Below are 20,497 nucleotides of genomic sequence, written 5' to 3'. Positions count from 1 at the left end.
TGTCCTGTTTGACCTTTCTTTTTCTCTTATTGCCCACACATACCATCAGCAAAATGCTGTTGCTATGTCTTCAATATATTCCACCACTGGACCATTTCTATGCTGCTCTGCTGTTGTCACCAAAATCCCACCTGGGGTATTGCGGTAGCCTCCCACCTGATGTCCTGCCTGGTCTCCCTCTACTAACCAGAGTCAGCTTGGAGAAAGTCAATCATTCAAGTCACTCTGCACCCTCCCACAGCTTTGTGGTCCACTCCAAATAGAAGCTGAATCCCTTACTGGCTTACACCTGCATGAGCTTCAAACCACACTGGATTGCAGCTTTACCTGTCACCATTTGCAGTCCTCATTCAACTGTCTTCTCTGTGTTTATCACTCATTTCCAGAACACCTGAAACTTTTGCATTTGCTGTTCCCTCTGCCTCCAGTGCTTATCCTCAGCTATATGCAAGATCACTACCTCTGCCCCTTGAGTCTCTGCTCCAGAGATGTCATGTTAATGAGGCTTTCCCTGAATGCCCATGTAAATGTACACATGCTCTCCTTTGCCACTGCCTCTGAAACCCTCCCTTTGCTCCACTTTCCACTTACCTTGACCTTGCTTCTTGAATGTATGAATAATGACTTAGTGGTAGCTACCACTTTCTGTCAAAAATTCTAGTATTTTTTCCTGTTTAGTCACTTTGCCAGATGTAGCTCTGTGAACTTTATTTAGACTTCCCTTAGCATTGAGATATGGACAATAATGCATTCTGATAAGGTTTCACAGATTTTTATTTGTCTGCTTGTTTTTTGAGAAGTAAATGAAACACAATTTCCAACTGTCTAAACAGAGCAGTTAGCATACACTAAGAGTCAATCAATATTTGTTGTTTTACTTTTGTTTGAGCTCCATTCATAGTTTGACAATTACTCATTGAGGTATATTTTTAAATGGAGAAGAATTAGAAGGTCTCTGAAAAAGCATAGATATCATTAACACACAATCAATTGTGAAAATGAATACTTATTTAGATACTACACTTGATCTTAGCCAAAAGGCTGAGAAGCGATAAGTGAATACTTATTTAGAATAGGAAAACAAATCATAATCAGATGTTTAACCTCGTGGAATGCCTGAGTTTGGTTTCCAGTTCTGGCTCCTCAATCCAGCTTCCTGTTAATGCAGACCTGGTAGGCAATCGTGATGGACAAGTAACTGGGCTCCTATCTCCCATATGAAAGACCTGGATGGCATTTCCAGATAGTAATGGGCATCTGGAGAGTGAATCAGGAGATAGAAGCTGTCTCTCTCTCTCTCGCTGTTTGTGTCTGTACCCCCTCCCATGTCCTAAATAAATATGTAAAAGAAGAAAAGAAAGCACAACATATTACACAATGAATAAAGTCAACACATATCATTAATATCAGAAAAATCGAAAAGAAATATTTTGATTAATTACATTTTAAGCAAAATTCTATATTATCTTTTCTGTACTTTTTTGGCTGTATTTTGGTGTCCACTTCTGATAACAATGATTTGTCAGTATCATTTTTAAAGATTTATTTTATTTACTTGAAAGAGTTACAGAGAGAGGTAGACACACAGAGAGAGGTCTTCCATCTGCTGGTTCACTCCCCAAATGGCTGCAGCTGCTGGAGCTGAGTTAATCAGAAGCCAGGAGCCACAAAAAGCTTCTTCCGGGCTTCCCAAGCAGGTGCAGGGGCCCAAGCACTTGGACCATTTTCCACTGATTTCCCAGGCACATTAGTAGGGAGTTGGATCAGAAATGGAGCTGCCGGGACTTGAACCTGCACCCATATGGGGTACCAGCACTGTAGGCTGGGGCTTTAACCCAGTGTGCTACAGCACTGGCCCTTGTCAATATCATTTTCAGAGAGAATCAGAAGCTAAGACAGTCTTTCCTCCAGCATGATTGACTGGAATTTGCTGTTTATTATTGATAGTTGGGATGCATAAAACATAAGACCTCATTCACAGGCAAACATGCTATTTTTAGTACTGTTAGAGATTTGTGTTTCCAAACACTGGACTGCTGACACGTTTTGTTTTGTGATTCTACTCAAAGAAGGAAAAAAAAAATGTATGATGCATTTATAATTGTATCTGCCACATTATTCTGTGTGTCCTGTCCATGAATACCATGAATTTCCCAGTACAATAGTTTTCAGGTTTTAGAGGGCAGTAAAACCACCCAGAGGACTTATTAAAACAGAATGTTACGCTTCACTCCCTGTGCTTCTGATTCAGCGCATCTGGGGGTGGGGTCCAAGACTTTGTCCTTCTGACAACTCCCCCGTGAGGCTGCCAGTGCTGGTCAGAGGCCACACTTGGAGAATCACTGCCTAAGAAGGCAGAAAGTGAGATGTAAGACACTGCTTGGGGGTCAAATTTGTGCTAGAAATTTCATACATTCACACGTTTATGCTTTATTTACAAATGTGGACCTATAATCACCCAGCGCCTGTTTACTTTGTTTTGGATAACACAGAGCAATTTTATTATAAATATTCCTAGTTGGCATCTGATTGTAAGAATAAATTATGGGTCAGGTGTTTAGCCTGATGGGTAAAGCACTGGTTAAGACACCTACATCCTGATTGGAGCACCTGCATTTGATACCTTTCTCTTACTTCTGTCTAGCATCCTGCCATTGCAGACCCTGGAAGGCAGCAGGGATGGCTCAAGTAATTAGGTCTTTGCCACCCATGTGGAAGACCCGGATTACAATCTGAGCTTCTGCCTGGCCCCCTCTCAGCTATGGAGGGCATTTGGGGAGTGAATAGTGGGCAGGTCTGTTCATCTGTCTCCCTCTGTCTCTTAAATAAACAGTTAACAAAGAAAGTAAATGACAAATGGGAGGCACTGGCATTTTCTAGAGATTGACAGATAAGCAGCGACAACAGGGAGAAACAGGCTACCTGAGAGTGAGGAATCTGAGAAAGCAGACATTTCAGCTAAATTATTTAAGTGTCTGCTCCGTTTAGTGAAGGAGCAATTAATCATTCATACATTTTACACTCTGGAATTGTGATGTACAGTTCAAGAACTACCAGCCACGTGTGGCTATTAAGCCTTTAAATTTGGTGATCCGAATGGAGATGTTCTGAATAGAGAAAACAACTGTGGAACTTGAAGACTAAATATGGAGAAGGTTGGAAAACATCTCATGAGCAATTTTTTCAATGTTTAACACATGTTGAAATGATAAGATTTAATATACACTGAATTAAAATGTTATTAAAATTAATTACACCCATTTCCCTTAATCTTTTTAAAACATGGCTTCTAGAAAGTTTAAAATCATGGGCCGGCGCCGCGGCTCACTAGGCTAATCCTCCGCCTAGCGGCGCCGGCACACGGGGTTCTAGTCCCCGTTCGGGGCACCGGATTCTGTCCCGGTTGCCCCTCTTCCAGGCCAGCTCTCTGCTGTGGCCAGGGAGTGCAGTGGAGGATGGCCCAGGTGCTTGGGCCCTGCACCCCATGGGAGACCAGAAAAAGCACCTGGCTCCTGGCTCCTGCCATCGGATCAGCGCGGTGCGTCGGCCGCAGCGCTCCGGCCGCGGCGGCCATTGGAGGGTGAACCAACGGCAAAGGAAGACCTTTCTCTCTGTCTCTCTCTCTCTCACTGTCCACTCTGCCTGTCAAAAAAAAAAATAAATAAATAAATAAAAAATAAAGTTTAAAATCATGATAAGTGACTCTGATTTCTTTGTGATAGGGCCGTTTTAGAATGTGTTATTTTACGGTAGCATTACAGGATGGACTGCGACCCTTTCACAGTGCAGGGTTTGTGGCAATTGTTTGTTGAAACAATGAATGAATGAATAGATGAAAATACTTCAAGTATTCTATTTAAGAAAGTAGGAGAGTTCCTTCAGAAATATTTCCAGCAAAAGTGCATAGGATATTAGGCATCTGAAACTTAAAAGTTAGAATAAGCTTCAGTTTTTTAAAAAATACGTGAACGTAAGGTACCTCATTCTCTAACGAGTTCAGAATGGATGATGTACTGCTGCTTTTAGATTTAAAACACCTCTTTCCCTCCAAACAATACATAAATATTTAAATAACAATTGTACTGTAAGTTAGTAGCTTGTGAATCATTTATCGAATGTATTTGGACTTGACATGCTTATTGCACTTGAGCTAAGAATTGGTAAGATATGAAATAACATGTCCTAGGCTTAAAATTTAGAAGGCTTGAAGTAGCGTCTCACAAATCTCCCATTTGTTGTTCACAGATGCCCCAAGTTACACCGGTTTCACTTTATGCAAATTGTGTCTTAGTGCCTATTCCACAGGTACATACTATAATTTTAGATGCACAGGACATTTTTGGTCTATGTTGGGAAATACGAAATGGTCTTCTGTCCAGGTGCAAACTGGAAACAAGAATGCAGGGGGGTGGAGGGAGGAGTGGAAGCCATCCTTTGTGTTTGTTCTGTTCCCATGAAGATTATTGCTGTTTCAGCTTGCAGTAGTTATTGAGTGATATTTCTGGATAAATCCCTTCTTGTTATGTTACTGTTAAGACTGGAAGGCAACCAGGTAATAGCAAGAATACATGCAAAGTACTTTAATTTATAACTAATATGTAAATAAGAAAACATTGTGAAAATGATCAACACGCATTTCCTTCACATCCCTTTAATAGGGAAAAATATTTTAGGGTAAACATTTGGCTTAGGATGCCACTGGGACACCCATATACCATATCTGAGTACATTGTTTCAAGTCCTGGCTCCACTCCTGATTCTAGCTTCCTGCTTGTGCACACCCTTGGTGGTAGCAAGTGATGGCTCACTTACATGGGAGAATTGGATTGGTTTCTTGGCTCCCAGTTTTAGTTTTGCCCAGCTCCAGCTGTTTTGGGCACTTGGGGGAGTGAACTGGTGTGTGGAATTCTACCTGTCAGCATGTCTGTCTCTCAAATAAATAAAAATAAATGAATATTTTAACAAGAAACATTTTAATATAATATGAAAAAGACGGTAAAATTTCTATTGATGTGTTGTCTACTAACTACATGTGACTATTAAAATGTAAGTTATGATGAATTAAAATTGAATAATAATAAAAATTCAGTTCTTTGGTCACATAGAGCACAGATCAAGTACTGAACAACTACGTGAGGATAATGGCTACTGTGTGGGACAGTGTATAGAATATTTATATCATTGTGGATGTTTCTACTGGGTAATGATGTCTTAGGCATCCTCTTAACTTGTAATCCTCTTCACTTGTCTGAACTTGGTTTCTTCACCTACAAAAAAGGGAGAATAATAATTCAGTTGTTAGTATATCACAGGATTTCTGTTAGAATAAAATGTTCACCAAAGTGCCATACAAGTAGTGCCCAGAGTGAATTATTATCATTGTCTTCATCAGAGGAGTTAGGCCGGAGGTGAGACTTGGTAGGCAGATGGCTGAACGTTCACTCAGTACAAAGCCACAGTACTTGCTTTGTCCCTGAATGCTGGGTTGGCAGAACAAACATTCACAGTTGGACTAGATGTCTCTTGTGTTCCACCTTATGCCTTCTTGGCCTATGTTTTCTACTCTAGCCAGTGCTGCAGTAATCAGTTAACCATGAATGTAAGACCAATGCTTCTAGCCTCGGCTAGAAGATAGAGCTTCACTCTATCACTCTTACGTTTTGCCCTGGGGCTTCTATGACATGGCCAGTGTGGGCCTAAAGGTACCTGCTTAGACATCCTGATGCATTTGCAACTCTGATAATACGAAAGTGACACTAGTTCCTGGGATAATCTTTGGCTAGTGGAGAATGAGAGGCAATCATTAACTATTTCCCTCATTATCCCTTAAGTAGCACTTCCATGGTGTATTCCACTAGGCTTCTCAGAAGATCCCTAAGTGAGATTGAACCCCTGTTGTCTACAAAGGTTTTAGTTTGGTAATGCACCTGTCCATTCCCTATTTTATTCTTCAAAACCACCCCTTGCTACCTCAGTCAGTTCTCCAAAATAAAGTCCTTACAAACTCTCTTCTCAGACTCTGCTTTTTTGAGAGACTATAGGATAAGGCAAGTTGTTGGGATAGTTTTCTGCTTTGTCTACAGATTTTTCTCAAGGTCATTTGAGATTTGGAATTTGAATAAGTTGTTTTAGTATTGCCCAAGGCCTTAGGGAAAAATACAAATTAGTCATGCTGAATAGCTTGCCAATTCTTACTACATATGCAAAGAGAAAGGAAGGTGTATAGATGGGAAAAGGCAGGGATATACAAGTCTCTACGGTAATCCAAATCCCCTATTATGATATTAAAGACAGCACATTTTCAGGTAACTAATGAATGTGTGCCCAGAACCGTACCTTTCGTTAAGGTTTGCTAGGTATAGAGTTGTTTCTCGCCTCCAAGTAGCTTAAAAGTGATATTAGAATGTGAATTTTGATGGTAGAAGACCGGTTTACTTGTTATTTATCTCAAAACACACATATTTCCTTCATATTGCTTCATGCTTTGTAGCTACTGATTCTGAAGTAAACTGTAAGCTCAGTGAAGTTAAGAAGGTGCTCAGGAGATATTTGCTGATTTAATGAATGACTAATAATGATGTTTACTGAGTTTTTATGTTGTTCTAGGTCAGCGGTTAGCAGTCAGTGTGCCAAATCCATCCCATAACCCATGTTTGTAAATTAGGTTTTATTTAAACGCAGCCAAATCCATTCTTTGCCACATTGTCTGTGAGAGTACTTCAAAATATTCATATTAACATGGAATTAAAAATATAAGTTTTTTTGATACAAGCAATTTTGAAATCCATGCATTGTGTTGTCATAAAGTGGATTTTCCATACATGTTTCGAAGAAACGCCCCCTCCCCATACTCTTTATGATGCCAAGCCTTTGTGGCCTGAGCAGGGAGTTGGAGAAATATCAAAATATCTGAGTTCAATTTCTTTTTAATAAGTTAATCATAGTTATCAGTTTATTGAAAGAACAAATTCCGTGTCTATTTATCATTGTATCTGTTCTGAATCCCCAGATACAGTGCTTGTGTATGATAAGTTTTATGGGATTTCTGGAATTCTCCTCATATTATAAGTGAGGAAACTGAGATTCAGTTACAAGATACAGTCTTGTTTGCTGCAAATATGTAAGTCACAGTCATTGTAACACAGGTAGTGAATAGAGTTAGATACCAGTACCAGACAGCTATGGCTTTGAGCCAGGTTCTTCCCCATCCTAGGGCTTATTCTGTTCATTCTTAAAAGGGACAAAGAGTGGGGAGCTCACTGGATGGTTGCTTAACTCATTTCTTAATTTTGGAAGATGCCACAAAAATACAAGCTATAGTTGTAGCCAAGAATGGAAAAGACAAGTTTTGTTTAACTGAGGTGGGAAAACATCTTTAAAAATGGGGAATAAGTGAAGGAATTGTATTGAGGTTGAGCTATGGAATCAACTAAATTCTGCTTTGTAGAGCTTCAGTGCCCCATGCCACAATTAGGTCAAAAATCACTTGAGTAAGACTTAAAGGTCAAGTTGACAAAATAAAAATGAAATGGACCAAGTGGCAAAGACAAAGCCTACTTTGCTTTCCAACCACTGCCCTCTATCCGGAGCTGGAATGAGCTTATCTCAGTTGCTTCATCCCCTGACAGTACTTTGCATAGGTTCTCTCATTGGTTTTCCCAGTGCAATAAATCTTATCTTTCTTTAAGCCATACTAAGCTTTTCAAAAAATTATTATTTTTCTTTTAATTAAAAGAATTTTTTTCTTCTTGTTTACTTTGAAGTTCAAAGGCATCTCCTTAAAACCTACACTCATGTCACCATATCTGTGCCCTGCCATCTCATCAATGCTACTGTCAAAGCCCCAGTGTGACTTCAGAGCACTTGATTTATTTTTGCTTTTGGCATTCTGACTCGCTGCAGGCTGTGTGAGTCATTCAGAAAAAGGTGGTCCAGGGGCATGGAGGCCATTGCCTTTCCTTAATTCCCATAATTAATTGCTTTCTAATCAGGGGCAATGGCTCTTGGCAAATGAGCCTGCCAAATATTTGCTTACTCCCCTTGTGAGCCATTCAGCTTTGGCCACTGAAACCACACAGCTAGTTGCAGATACAGCATGATGGGTTAGTTGGGGAATGTCAAGCCAGATCTTGATCTTACTGGGGTACAGAGAGTTATTCGTGGATTATGGAAGATTTTCTGATACATTGTATTTGTTGTGCTTGAAAACTTAGAGTACATTTGGACAAAATTTATTTTCTGTACGCATTGAATTTTTTCTTTCAGCTAGTATTTGCTATGTTTTTCTGTTTCTGATTTAAGGGCCAGGGCATGAAGATGAGCTATAGATTATATTTCTGCCATCAGGGGCATTCAAGTGCAGACAGAAAATATATAGGAAACAAGAAATGTGCACACCAACAAACAAATACAATCAATCAATTACTCATGAGTGCTAAGAAGGAAATCAAACAGGATGATGAGGTAGAGAGTGAAGCGTGGTGCTATATGTAGGAGGTCGGGCAAGACATCTTTGAAAAGACAGCATTTGTGCCGAAATATGCATGATAGGAAAGACCCAGGCATGTGAGGAAGATTGGAGTTGGATTTGGTTATCCAGGCAGGTGGATATTATATGAGTGCTGAGGTGAGAAGGAGCTTAGTGGGTTTGGGGACTATAACCTAACCCAGTGTGGTTGAATTAGGTGAGAAGGGAAGACAGTGCTATATGTTTGTCTGCTATGTTTTGATTGTTATTAATTGATGACAATGGGGACATCTGGCTTACTTCTCCCCCTCCTCTTCTCTGCCTTATATCATTCTTGGCAAATTCAGCATCCGTGAAGTTGGGACCTCTATGACCCTGAGCCTCCTTAGCACTATCCATTTCTTCCTCCCTCAGCCTACCTACTCACACAGTCATGCTCTTGTCTTGGTTATCTCCAGCAGTTGCATCATCTCCAAAATCCTGATTTCATGCATCCCACTTCCATTCTGTTATCTCCTCTGTTGTTAGCCTGTTCACTGCAGCATTTGCTTCCAGAGAATGACATCACTGATCTTGAATCCACTTACCCATCTGCAACCTTGTCATCATCTGCGTTATCTCTCTCTAGCTCATTTCTCCCATCATCCTGCTTATATTTTAGGTTCTGGCTTTAATATCACCACCTTGAAAAACCCCTTAACTTTCTCTCCTTTTGCCATTTTGCCTCAGAAATCACTGGATAAAACCAAAAATCTCTTAGTTAGAACTTGCTCCCGAGAAGTTGAAAAATCTCAATGTTGCTCACAGAACTCATCTTCAGGGGATGGTTACCAAGTTCAGTGTACACTCAAGTGTTAGATATTCTTCCATTTCTATGATAAATCACTTTCCCGTTCTCTGAAATGGCCATTACACATCTTTTTTTCTCCTTAAGTCTACAGAACTCCTTACTATTAGCTGATGTTTTTGTTTCATACTTTGCTGAAAAATTAGATGAAACCAGATGGTGTTCCCTTCAATTTCCCCAACAGATCCCACACCTCCACCTTCATGTATACCTTCCCACCTGTAACAGACGGTCTACTTTCTAGGACAATCCGTTTCTCTTGATGTTTGGGTTCCAGCCCTTTAACACTTAAAATATCTTGTTCTTAAACTTTATCCCCCTCTTCATCAATGCTGTCAATCTTTCTGTCTCTATGGGATCAATTTCACTGGCACACAGCATAAACTAGTATCATTTGTCCCATAAGAAAAATCAAAACTTTGACTTGCACCTACATCACCAGGCCAGATATCTACCTTCGGTTCCTCTAAATTCACTCAGGACCCTGTGGGCCTGTTTTACCTTGGACCCTGCAGCATTGGATTCCAAGCATTCAAGCTTTGGTTACATCTGGTGAATGAGCAACTGGCCCTTGAGGTGGCCCAGGCTTTGCAAATGTCTTCAAATGAGGTTATTTATAAATAAAGTCTTTCACACTTATCCTAATTTGTGCCATTCAATCTCTGCTGGAATCCTCCCTGATAATTTCACTTTCTAGCTATAGTCTCATTTCTCTGATGGGATGTTTCTCTGATTTTTCTCATAGTTTACTGGCAACTCCTTCTCAGTGCCCTCTCTTGGAACTGCTGTTACTCAAATCTGATAGATCCCTGTATGTCAAAGTACCCGAAGGTTTTGTCCTAATCCCTTTTTTTCCTCCTCTTTACCTTATAACCTCATTTAGTTCATAGTTTGAGATATCATCTCTATGCATTAGTGACATTATGATATATGTCCTTAGGCAAAGTTCATATTCTAGGCTATATACAAATGGATAACTACAAACTAAACACTTTATTAAACACTTGGAAATCCAATGGACAGCTCATACTTAATATGGCCCAACGGCACAACCAATTCCCAATCTTTTCAGTCTCCCAATGGCATCTTCCTCTCCACAGGCTCCCCTGTGTAATTTTAGAGTTCTATAACCCACCCAAATTCCCAGGTTGCAAATCCCCAAATCTCCTTGATCTTTCTTTTCCTTATATCACACATTTAAATCTATTAATATGTCTAACCAACACTGCCCCTTAAGTATTCAACTCCAATCACTTTTTTTCCCTATCTCACGTCTAAAGTCTGAGACAACATCTACTCTTGCCTGGTCTCCTAAGGTAGCTTCATATATGGACTCCCTGCATTCACTCTTAACTGTCTGGCTTACAACACAGTCAGAATAATCTTCTTAAAGTGTAAGCTACCCCTGTTTCAAACCCACTGGTGCTCTCTCACCTCTCTCAGGAAGTCCAGACTTACTGTGCTGTTGTGTGTGACCTTGTAAGACTTGGCTCCTGACTACTTCTGTGACCTCACCCTTCTTCCCCTCCCCCTTCTTCCCTCCTCCTTGCACTCTTTAACCCCTGCTCATTTACCAGGGCCAGAAACACTAAAGCTTCTGTCCACTGAACCTTCCAAACTCATTCATGTCCCTGGGCATTTGCTCATGATGTTGTCTGTTTAGGATAGCTCCTCTCATCTCTGCTTAACTGGTTTCTCCTCTGTGTTGAGTAGCATTTCTCCTCAACTCACTCTGTCATGTTAGCCTATACTACTCTCTTCATTGTATGCACCAGTGCTTAAAAGTATCTAAGGGCAGGTGTTTGGCACAGTAGCTAAATCACCAATTATGATGCTCACATCCCTTATCAGAGTGCCTAGTTTGAACCCTGCCTATCCTATTTCTGATCAAGCTTTCTATTAATGTGCACCCTGGGAGGACAGGTAATGAATCAAGTGCTTGTGCCCCTGACTTCCATGTTGGAAATCCAAACTGAGATATGATTTCCAGGCTTCAGTCCTGGCTGTTACGGCATTTGGAAGTGAGCAGGTAGGTTCAAGATCTCTGTCTATGTCTCTGTCTCTCTGCTTTCAGATAAAATAAATAAATAAAAATTGAAAAAAATTATTTAATTTATTTATCTGAATATGTGTTGATTATCTACCTGTTTCCGTAGCTGAGAAGATAGTCACTCCATAATTACCTTCATCTTTAGAATTGTGCATAGTATAACTATATGAAAAGTAATTAAGAACTACTCATAGAAGAAGTGAATGAATTAAATAACACAGAAAGGAATATAGAATTAAAATGATGGCCCCTGTTGTGACTGTACAGAGTAATTTTGGGTATCTGTCAACTAGGTATTCTAAGGAATAGCCAGAATCCTAGGAAAGCATTATTTTGGGTATATCTGTACAGGTGTTCCCAGAGGAAATTATCATGTGAGTCTGAGTTGAGCAGACAGGGAAGACCAGCCCTCCACTTGGGCAGGTTGGCTGGGGGAATAAGTACTCAAGTACCTCTGAGAGCCGACAGGCTTATCTCTTACATTGGACATCAGAAACCAATGCTTGCTGGCCGTTGGACTCCAACACTTGCACCAGTAGTCCCCACACCAAGTTCCCAGAGTTTCAGCTTTGAACTCAGAGTCGTAATATTGGCTTCTGTGTTTCTGAGGTCTGTGAATTTGGATTGAGTCTTGCTACCATTTTCCCAGGACTTCCAGCCTGCAGAAGACCAGTTGTAGGACTTCTAACCTGACTTAATCACGTGGACCAGCTCCCCTGGTAACCTCCTTTCATATTTCTTTGTACATATATTAACTAATTTGTCTCCTTAGAGAGGCCTAAGTAATACAACTTCTAATTAATGTAAGTGTCCCTGAGAAATGGGGACCATGAAAATGACATTCACTGACTGTCTCCCAATCTGATTAGTCCTGACAGATTTTGTTAAATATGTTAATCATTCTCATATCAACCGTATGTGGCTCATGCAGGAGACAGATCCCAGGCTCACCCTGGGTAGCGGAAGAGAGTTTTAAAGTGACTGTATGTGAAGATTTGAAGGTATAAACAGGTGAAGGTATCGTATCTCAAGGGTTAACAGAAGCAGTGAGTTATCAACAACCCCAAGGGAAAGAGAATTACCTAAACCCAGAAAGAGCATCTGAATGGAGAAGGCAGCTTCAAGAGAGAAATGGAACACACAGGGAGAAATGCGTAAGGGGGGATGGGAGCAAGGAGTCAGTAGTCTGTGCCCTCTTTCTCAGTCTTCTGACTCCTTGCTATTAGCTCTTGCTACCCAAAGCCAAATGGCAAAGAGCTGACCAGGTTGTTAAGATGGAAAAGTGTAGAGAAAGATATGAGAGAAAATATCTGACACATGCATTAAGTAATCATTTCTACAAGATGAATGTTTCAGAAAGCTGGGTTTTTCCAAACCTCCCACATGGTCTCTTCACCTCTATAGACAATTGGAGCCCTGAGAAATCTTATTTGTCAGCTGTAACACAGACAACTGCACATATTGGACTGAGAGCATCCTAGTGTCCTATTCCCTCTTGCTTCTGGGACATGTCTGGGACATCGGCAAGTCCTGTGCATCATGTCCCTGATAGATGAAATTGTGCTTTGTTTTTTTTTTCTTAAAGAGTTTTGACCAGTTTTCTTTATTTTTCCAGATCACTATTATCGTTGTTGTATTCCAGGTCTCCATAAAATATTTTTCAGAAATTCAAGATTCTGGGAGTTGAAGATATGCTGAAAATGAGTTTGCAGTTTGAGAACTTAAATTGCGATAGGCACCTGTGCTTGATCGACAAGCTCTCAATTAAGGTTTGTTCAGAATTAATGCTCATACTCTCTTTAGTATATTCAACCTTTTCTGGATTATAGGTTGAGTTAATCTCACATTAGCAATTGGATATTACCATCCATTCATGAATATTGACAATATTTTAAGCACCTGTTTTGTGCTAGGTCTCTCTATGTTGTAGTATGGAAGGAGAATTTGGTATAACATAAAATGAAAGAGATGTCTGTAAATTACTTACTAGAATTTGGTATATGCCAGGTCCTGGACTACTAATTTGTTTTACAATGCACAACTAGTCCTGGAATTTATCTACTGAAAAATATTAACAACAATGAAAACAGTTATGTTTAGTCAGCCTTTTTCTCTTCCAGTCACTATGTCAAGCTCTGAATTTTTCATATTCTTACTGTTTGAAATTTAGACGAAATAACACAGAGTCTTTTTCATATAAATTTAACTGTAAGTCTTACAGAACCCCAAAGCCATTATTTTTAAAATTGACCATTTCTTCCAGTTTCCTAGTAATATGTTTACATTATGATTTTGCAACTTTAGATGTCAGTGTTTGACTTGAAGTTTGGAAGGTGAGAATTTAGTTGTCTCTCACATCACAGCAAGAATCTCTTTCCTTCCCCTCCTCGCCCAGCTCCCAGTAGATCAATATTCAGTGTTTAAATTTGCACCCACAATATCATGATGAGCCACACAGTGTGTTATTATAACATTATATCTATTATTTTTATAGGTGATGTGTGTTTTTGGAGACAAAAGTCACCTACTGTTTTCATTTGTTCCACTTAACTGTCACAAATTCATCCACAAACTCTTCCAGGTGCCAAAACTTTGCTTACTGTTGTCAAATGCTTCATGTAACCTGCCAGTTGATTTATTTTTTCTTGGGATTGCTTCCTGCCCTCTGTCCCGCTTCATCTTTGTCATGCTGCTTCCATGCTGGCTGTGTCACAGTGACCTTGGAGCTTGTCTTTGACATCATTTTGGAATGACCTTCTCTGCTCCTCTGGATTGGATCTTTATTTCTCAGGTCTCTTTCCTGGGTTACTTTGGTGGAGCATGGTTTCCAATAGCTTTCTGAGTAAGAATGTAAGACTTTCAGGGTAAGGGAGTAGTTTTTGTTTTGTTTTAAGATTTAGTTTATTTGTTTGAAATACAGAGTTACAGTGAGAGGTAGAGCCAGAGAGAAATGTCTTCCATCCAGTGGTTCACTCCCCAAATGGCCACAATGGCCAGAGCTGAGCTGATCCGAAGCCAGGAGCCAGGAGATTCTTCCAGGTCTCTTACATGGGTGCAGGGGCCCAAGGACTTGGGCCATCTTCTACTGCTTTCCCAGGCCACAGCAAAGAGCTGGATTGGAAGTGGAGCAGCCAGGTCTCGAACCGGTGTCCATATGGGATGCTGTAGCTGCAGGCCAGGGCTTTAACCCACTGCGCCACAGCACCAGCCCCTAAGGCAATAGTTTTGAAACTAGACTATCTAAAAATATATGTGTTATCTTCTTATTCACCTGAGTTTGGAGAGTTATGAGATTTTATATTGGAAACCAGTTTTTCTCCAGTGTTTGTAAATATCATTCCCTTGTTTTCTAGTGTTTAGTGTTGTTAAGTGTAATGTCATTCTAATTCCTCATTCTCTGCCTTTTTTTTTTTTTTTTTTTTGACAGGCAGAGTGGACAGTGAGAGAGAGAAACAGAGAGAAAGGTCTTCCTTTGCCATTGGTTCACCCCCCAAATGGCCGCCACGGCCGGTGCACCGCGCTGATCCAATGGCAGGAGCCAGGTGCTTATCCTGGTCTCCCATGGGATGCAGGGCCCAAGTACTTGGGCCATCCTCCACTGCACTCCCTGGCCACAGCAGAGAGCTGGCCTGGAAGAGGGGCAACCGGGACAGAATCCGGCGCCCGAATGGGGACTAGAACCCGGTGTGCCGGCGCCGCAAGGTGGAGGATTAGCCTAGTGACCCGCGGCGCCGGCTGATAATTCCTCATTCTCTGTAAGCGATTTTTTTTTTTTATTCTTCTATTGCAGCTTTCATTACCTTCTTATCCTTAGACTTAAAAATTTCTCCATGGTGCTCCAAGAAGTAGGTCTTCCTTCCTTCATTATATGGGATATATGTCATATCTCTATAGTATGGAAATTCACCTTGGTTTTGTGTATATTTAAGAAACAGATTTCAGAGATAACTTACTTCCATCTAATTTCCTCTCTCTCTCCCTCTCTCTCTCTCTCTCTCTCTCTCTCTCTTATTTGACAGGTAGAGTTATAGACAGTGAGAGAGAGACAGAGAGAAAGGTCTTCCTTCCGCTGGTTTACTTCCCTAATGGCCATTACGGCCGGCGCTGCGCCGATCGGAAGCCAGGAGCCGGGTGCTTCTTCCAGGTCTCCCATGCAGGTGCAGGGACCCAAGCACTTGGGCCATGCTCCACTGCCTTCCCGGGCCACAGCAGAGAGCTGGACTGGAAGAGGAGCAACCGGGACAGAATCCAGCGCCCCAATCGGGACTAGAACCCATGGTGCTGGTGCCGCAGGCGGAGGATTAGCCAAGTGAGCCACGATGCTAGCCTCTCTCTCTCTCTCGCTCTCTCTCTTTCTCTTTTTTTTAGAACTAGTGTTTGTCAGTTAAGAGACTTCAGGATTAATGATCTAGTTTTCCTACCTTTCTCCAGTATTTTCCATCTTTTCAACTTTAATTTTTGAAATTCCTTAAGAGTTGTTCAATTTAATATTGTAATCATTCCCTTGCTCACATTTTAACGTTTGTTTTCATGAAAAAAAATCCAGAGTTTTTTTCCTTCTCTAAATGCTTATTTTGGCCTCTATTTTTTTTTTTTTACATCCAAAGTGTACCCCAGTTGTCTTAGGACTATTGACACTTCACTAACAGTTAAAATGGGGCCTGGAAGACTGAATGAGAGTGCGGTTGGCTCTTGTTGGCTGGTGGCCCTTGACATAGAATGTTCAGAAGAGGAAGTACCATTTATCTGATGGTATCTGAAAGTTTTATCTGAAAGTTTTTTTTTCTCTTAGGAAGGATAGTGTCCATGGAAAATAGTTGTCCGGTATTATAGCTGAGGAACTGAAAACCATACAACACGGGGAAAGGCCATATAGACCCCTTTTATAAATGTGTATTTTGACCTAATTCCTTAATTTCCATGTAATGTCTCATAACCACCCTCACTGAGTATGATGTCTCCAAGCCCTTGCTTTCTCTATAACAATCTCTGTGGATAGCAAATGTCCTGTGCTTTTCTAGGACAATGGAGAAGTAATTGCTTCACTATCAGGACTAGGTAGTGAATCTATGCTTCTGTTTCATCTTCACACATTTCCAACCAATCCTCCTACTTAATCTCCTTTCAGATATTCCTGGTGCCGATAAGCTTTGAGCACTTCTGGATTTTCTGACACTAACTGGCTTCTAACTTTCCAGGTAAGGGCCTGAGTTTCAACTGGCTCTACTTTGCCTAATTGGCTTCTCCTATCCCTCTGTTTTCTGTAGTTAAATATTTAGCAGACATCTCTCATGTGATATCACTACTTTTTTAGTTTTCTTTGTCCTTGCAAGTTTATATAATTTTATATTCCATTATTGCTGTTTTATTGGTTTGTATAAGGGAACAAAGTAAAAATACAGATTTAACCTGCCTTTGGGCAGATGGGCATTTTCTGTGCTGATATTCTCAAAAGAATCCTCTCAGTTAATCATTACACTAGCTCTAGGAGCTGGGGAGTGTAATTGTCACTCTCTTAATGGTGAAGAAATGAGACACAGAGATGTTGGGTATATTGTTACTGTCCCCCAGCAGGAAGGTGAGTGGGTTGAGATATAAATCAAGGCAGGTTTGGCCTTCAGCCCATGTTCCCGTCATCATGATGTCCTGAGGACCCTCCATGATGCTCACGTCTAACACATGCTCAATCTACAGTTATTGCAATTCAGATCCCTCTCCCCTGAGTCCAAATCTACTGCTGGTTCAGTTCTTACAGCCCAGCCAGTGCTGGGTTCATCTCATTTCTCTCTCTGCATGGCCTCTACTCCTGTTGATATCTCAATATCTATTGAGGGCCTAGTCTGCTGTGACCATCGTGTTCCTGAAACTGACTCCACAGAAAACCTGCATTTTACATCTTTTGACGACTTAGTTCAAACATCTGATATATGAAAATGCAGGAGTTTTAATTATATTACTTTCCTCGAGCGGCATTTGTGCACCATATTTCTGTCACCTTCTATAAGGGAATCTAATTTGCATTTCAGTGATTTGCTGTCTTCTCCTTGGTTACAGATCATGCTGCTTCTTAATCTGACACTTGTTAAAACTACCTGAGATAAATATTCATTTCATTTCTCCTTACTCCTGGGAAGTACTCTTTCTTGGATCTCTGTCTGGCATTCATGAACTGAGTTAAGAAGGATTCATATTTAAGGGCAGGCTCCATATCCACAGATCAGCCAACCATGGATCAAAACTAGTTTTGTTTTAAATGTCTTCACTGAACATGTACAGGCTTTTTTTTTCCTTGTCATTATTCCTAAAACAATACAGTAGTAACAATTATTTAGATAGTATTTACATTGTATTAGGTAAGTAATGCAGAGGTTTTAAATCTAAAGGATTTAAAGTACAGGGAAGGTTGTATGTAGGTTAAATGCAGATACAGTATTTTATGGAAGGTACTTGAGCAGCCACAAAGTTTGGAACCCCGGGTGTCCTGGAATCAATCCTCTGCAGATAATGAAGGATGACTGTGCTTGTGAATGGAAAAGTAGAGGAAAAACAAGTTCTTATATTAGTAGTGAATTTGCCAGCTGCTTCTGCGTGAACTTAGGTAATTCCTACAACCTCAGCATCTTTTTTTTTGAAGATTTATTCATTTATTTGACAGGTAAAGTTACAGAGAGGCAGAGAGAGAGAGGTCTTCCATCTGATGGTTCACTTCCCAATGACTGCAATGGCTGGAGCTGTGTTGATCTGAAGCCAGGAGCCAGAAGCTTCTTCCGGGTCTTCCACACAGGTGCAGGGGCCCAAACACTTGGGCCATCTTCTACTGCTTTCCCAGGCCATAACAGAGAGCTGGATCAGAAGTGGAGCATCCAGGACTCAAACTGGCGCCCATATGGGATGCCTGCACTGTAGGCAGTAGCTTTACCTGCTACGCTACAGCACTGGTCCCCAACCTCTACATCTTAGCTTTCTTGGCTTAACAGTGGGTTTATTATTTCCATCCTCTTTGCCATTACAGAACATAGCCATGGCACTTTTTAATGTAGAAAAATATTTTGTAATTCTAACATAGTTTCTGTTAAGCTGGTGTTCATTTACAATATCACAAGTGTGACCTCATCCATATATCACTACTAGTAGTTAGTCAATATCTTTTCCTTAAGATATAACTCATTTCTTTTTATAAAATAAGTTTGTCTATAAAGGGAAATTTGTTGAAAGAAGATAAAAAAGACAAAGGTAAAATAAATAGAAGAAGCATACCCCAGAGAGAAAATGATGCTCAATGGATGTGTTTGGGAGGAGCGGCAGTGAGGGCTTGAGGACTAGCTTTTCAGTGAGTTGGACCCAAACATAGGAAAGGGTGATTAAGAGAGAGGGGGACTTGAGGCAGGTAGCGGGTTGACCATGAGAAGATGAGAACTCTGCCCTGAGAAGGCAGATGGGCGTGGGAAGGGCCAGACGCTTCTGACTGAGTGTTAGGGTGGCTGAGGGAGGACAGCTGGGGTGAGACTAATGTTTAGCTTAGAGAGGTTCTGCATCGGTCAGGGCTGAGAGACTGGGGAACTTGAGGAAGCACTGCTGGTTGATGAAGAGGATGCTGGGTATGTTAAAGGAAGGAATGCTAGGGAAGGTGAGGGTCAGTGAGTAGGGCTTGAGGACTGGCAGTGGCTACTCAGATGGGGCCGTGGGGATGCTGCAACAAGGTGAGCCCAGCCCCAGTTTGGAAGTGGGTAGGAGGTTGAGGTGCTGGAATGTGTGTCCCTATCATTTTATGTTTCATAGGATTTATTCCTTGGCTGGACTCTTGACATGCAGGTGATGGTCCGCAAAGGAAGCACATTCCACTTAAAGTTGTTTTTGCTTATTGCAGGCTACTACCTGTGGGTGTAGTGCACTTTGGAAAGCACTGCTTGGAAGTATTCCACAAATATATGGAATGGCTTTGAGCACATATCATTGTCCTTTGGGTTTTCTTCCATTCTTCCCTGGTAAATACTCACTTAACCCAGTATCTGGGAACTGAAAATGACTTTGCTATGTGTTTATATTGTACCTGAGGAGTGTGCAGAGAATTGTTATTGGCAAAATTATAACATCTGGAAGTTCAAACTTATAACATCTTTTAATATCTGGCAAATGTAATGCTTTTCCCTTTTTGATTTTTGTTTGGGTCTGTCTCTAAAAAAAATCTAAAAAATCTTGCTGTAACAATTTTGGCTTAGAGAGGAGAAGGTTTGTAATAAATGCAGTGGAAATGGTTACATCATAAACTGTTTCAAGACCTTCCCTAAAATGGGAAATCTGGGAGACAGCTCAGCACTCCCTCTTGCTGGATTCCCACACTCAGTGCCGCCGACAATAGAGGATTAAGTGTCCTGAGCATTGTTTTGGGATTGGGATTTCCAGTCTGGGAGGCCCAAACCTGAAACTCTGCCTAAAATCCAAAGGACAGCGTCAGTTCAAAGCCTGGCCTATCCATCCTTAGCTAGAGCAGGGTCATTTAAAAGGACTGTCCGTGATCATGGCTGATTTTGAGCAGTTGTATCAACAGGGAGCAACAAGAAGGAAGTTGTTTAAGGGGAAAAGGAGGAAACCTCCATAACCTTCCTGAATTTTTTATACTTCCTTCCTTCCCTTTCCTGCTTCTAGGTCTATTATTTAAATTTATATTTGAGTTCCTTGCACATCCTGTAAAATAACTTCCTGTTTCACACAAAATGAATAATCATGCTTCTGAGTATCCGTGATCCATGGCTGGGAGATGCTAGGATTTTGAGGGGAGGTCAGAGTCATTTAATTTAGTCTCTCATGTGAAATGAGACACGTCCATGCCAGCGAGGTGAAATGATGTGCCCAAGGTCACCCAGCTGGCTAGCAGCAGCTCAGGGCTAGGTCACAATCCCCTGCCTCCATCTGCTGTAAATCCTCTTGGACAGGCTTTGTGGCAAGCTACCAGCACAGCTTATTGGAAAGCATTTAAGAACGTTAGACAGTCTGCAGATGTGATTTTAAAGGTTATTTATTTGTTTTACTGCAGATCATGACTTCCCCTCCATCCGTCTTCTTGTTTCAGGGCCAGATTTTGCCCTTTGATGTTCTTTGTGGCATTCTCGTTGCCTTTGGCCCGAATCTGAAA

General features: G+C 40.9%; 1 long non-coding RNA gene and 1 pseudogene across 1 annotated transcript; one reads left to right on the top strand and one right to left on the bottom strand.

The window, feature by feature from the left end:
* Positions 1-946: 946 nt before the first annotated feature.
* On the bottom strand, positions 947-1,053 carry LOC127490897 (U2 spliceosomal RNA; annotated as a pseudogene).
* An 11,777-nt stretch (positions 1,054-12,830) lies between these two features.
* On the top strand, positions 12,831-18,384 carry LOC127490807 (uncharacterized). The gene is made up of 3 exons (XR_007919215.2): positions 12,831-13,133; positions 16,493-16,562; positions 18,020-18,384. It is a non-coding gene; the product is annotated as an uncharacterized lncRNA (long non-coding RNA).
* The last annotated feature ends 2,113 nt before the right edge of the window (positions 18,385-20,497 follow it).

Source organism: Oryctolagus cuniculus, chromosome 6, assembly GCF_964237555.1.
Source record: "Oryctolagus cuniculus chromosome 6, mOryCun1.1, whole genome shotgun sequence".
Classification (NCBI taxonomy): domain Eukaryota; kingdom Metazoa; phylum Chordata; class Mammalia; order Lagomorpha; family Leporidae; genus Oryctolagus; species Oryctolagus cuniculus.
Note: the sequence above shows the minus strand (reverse complement) of the source record. Positions and strands in the feature narration are given on the sequence as shown.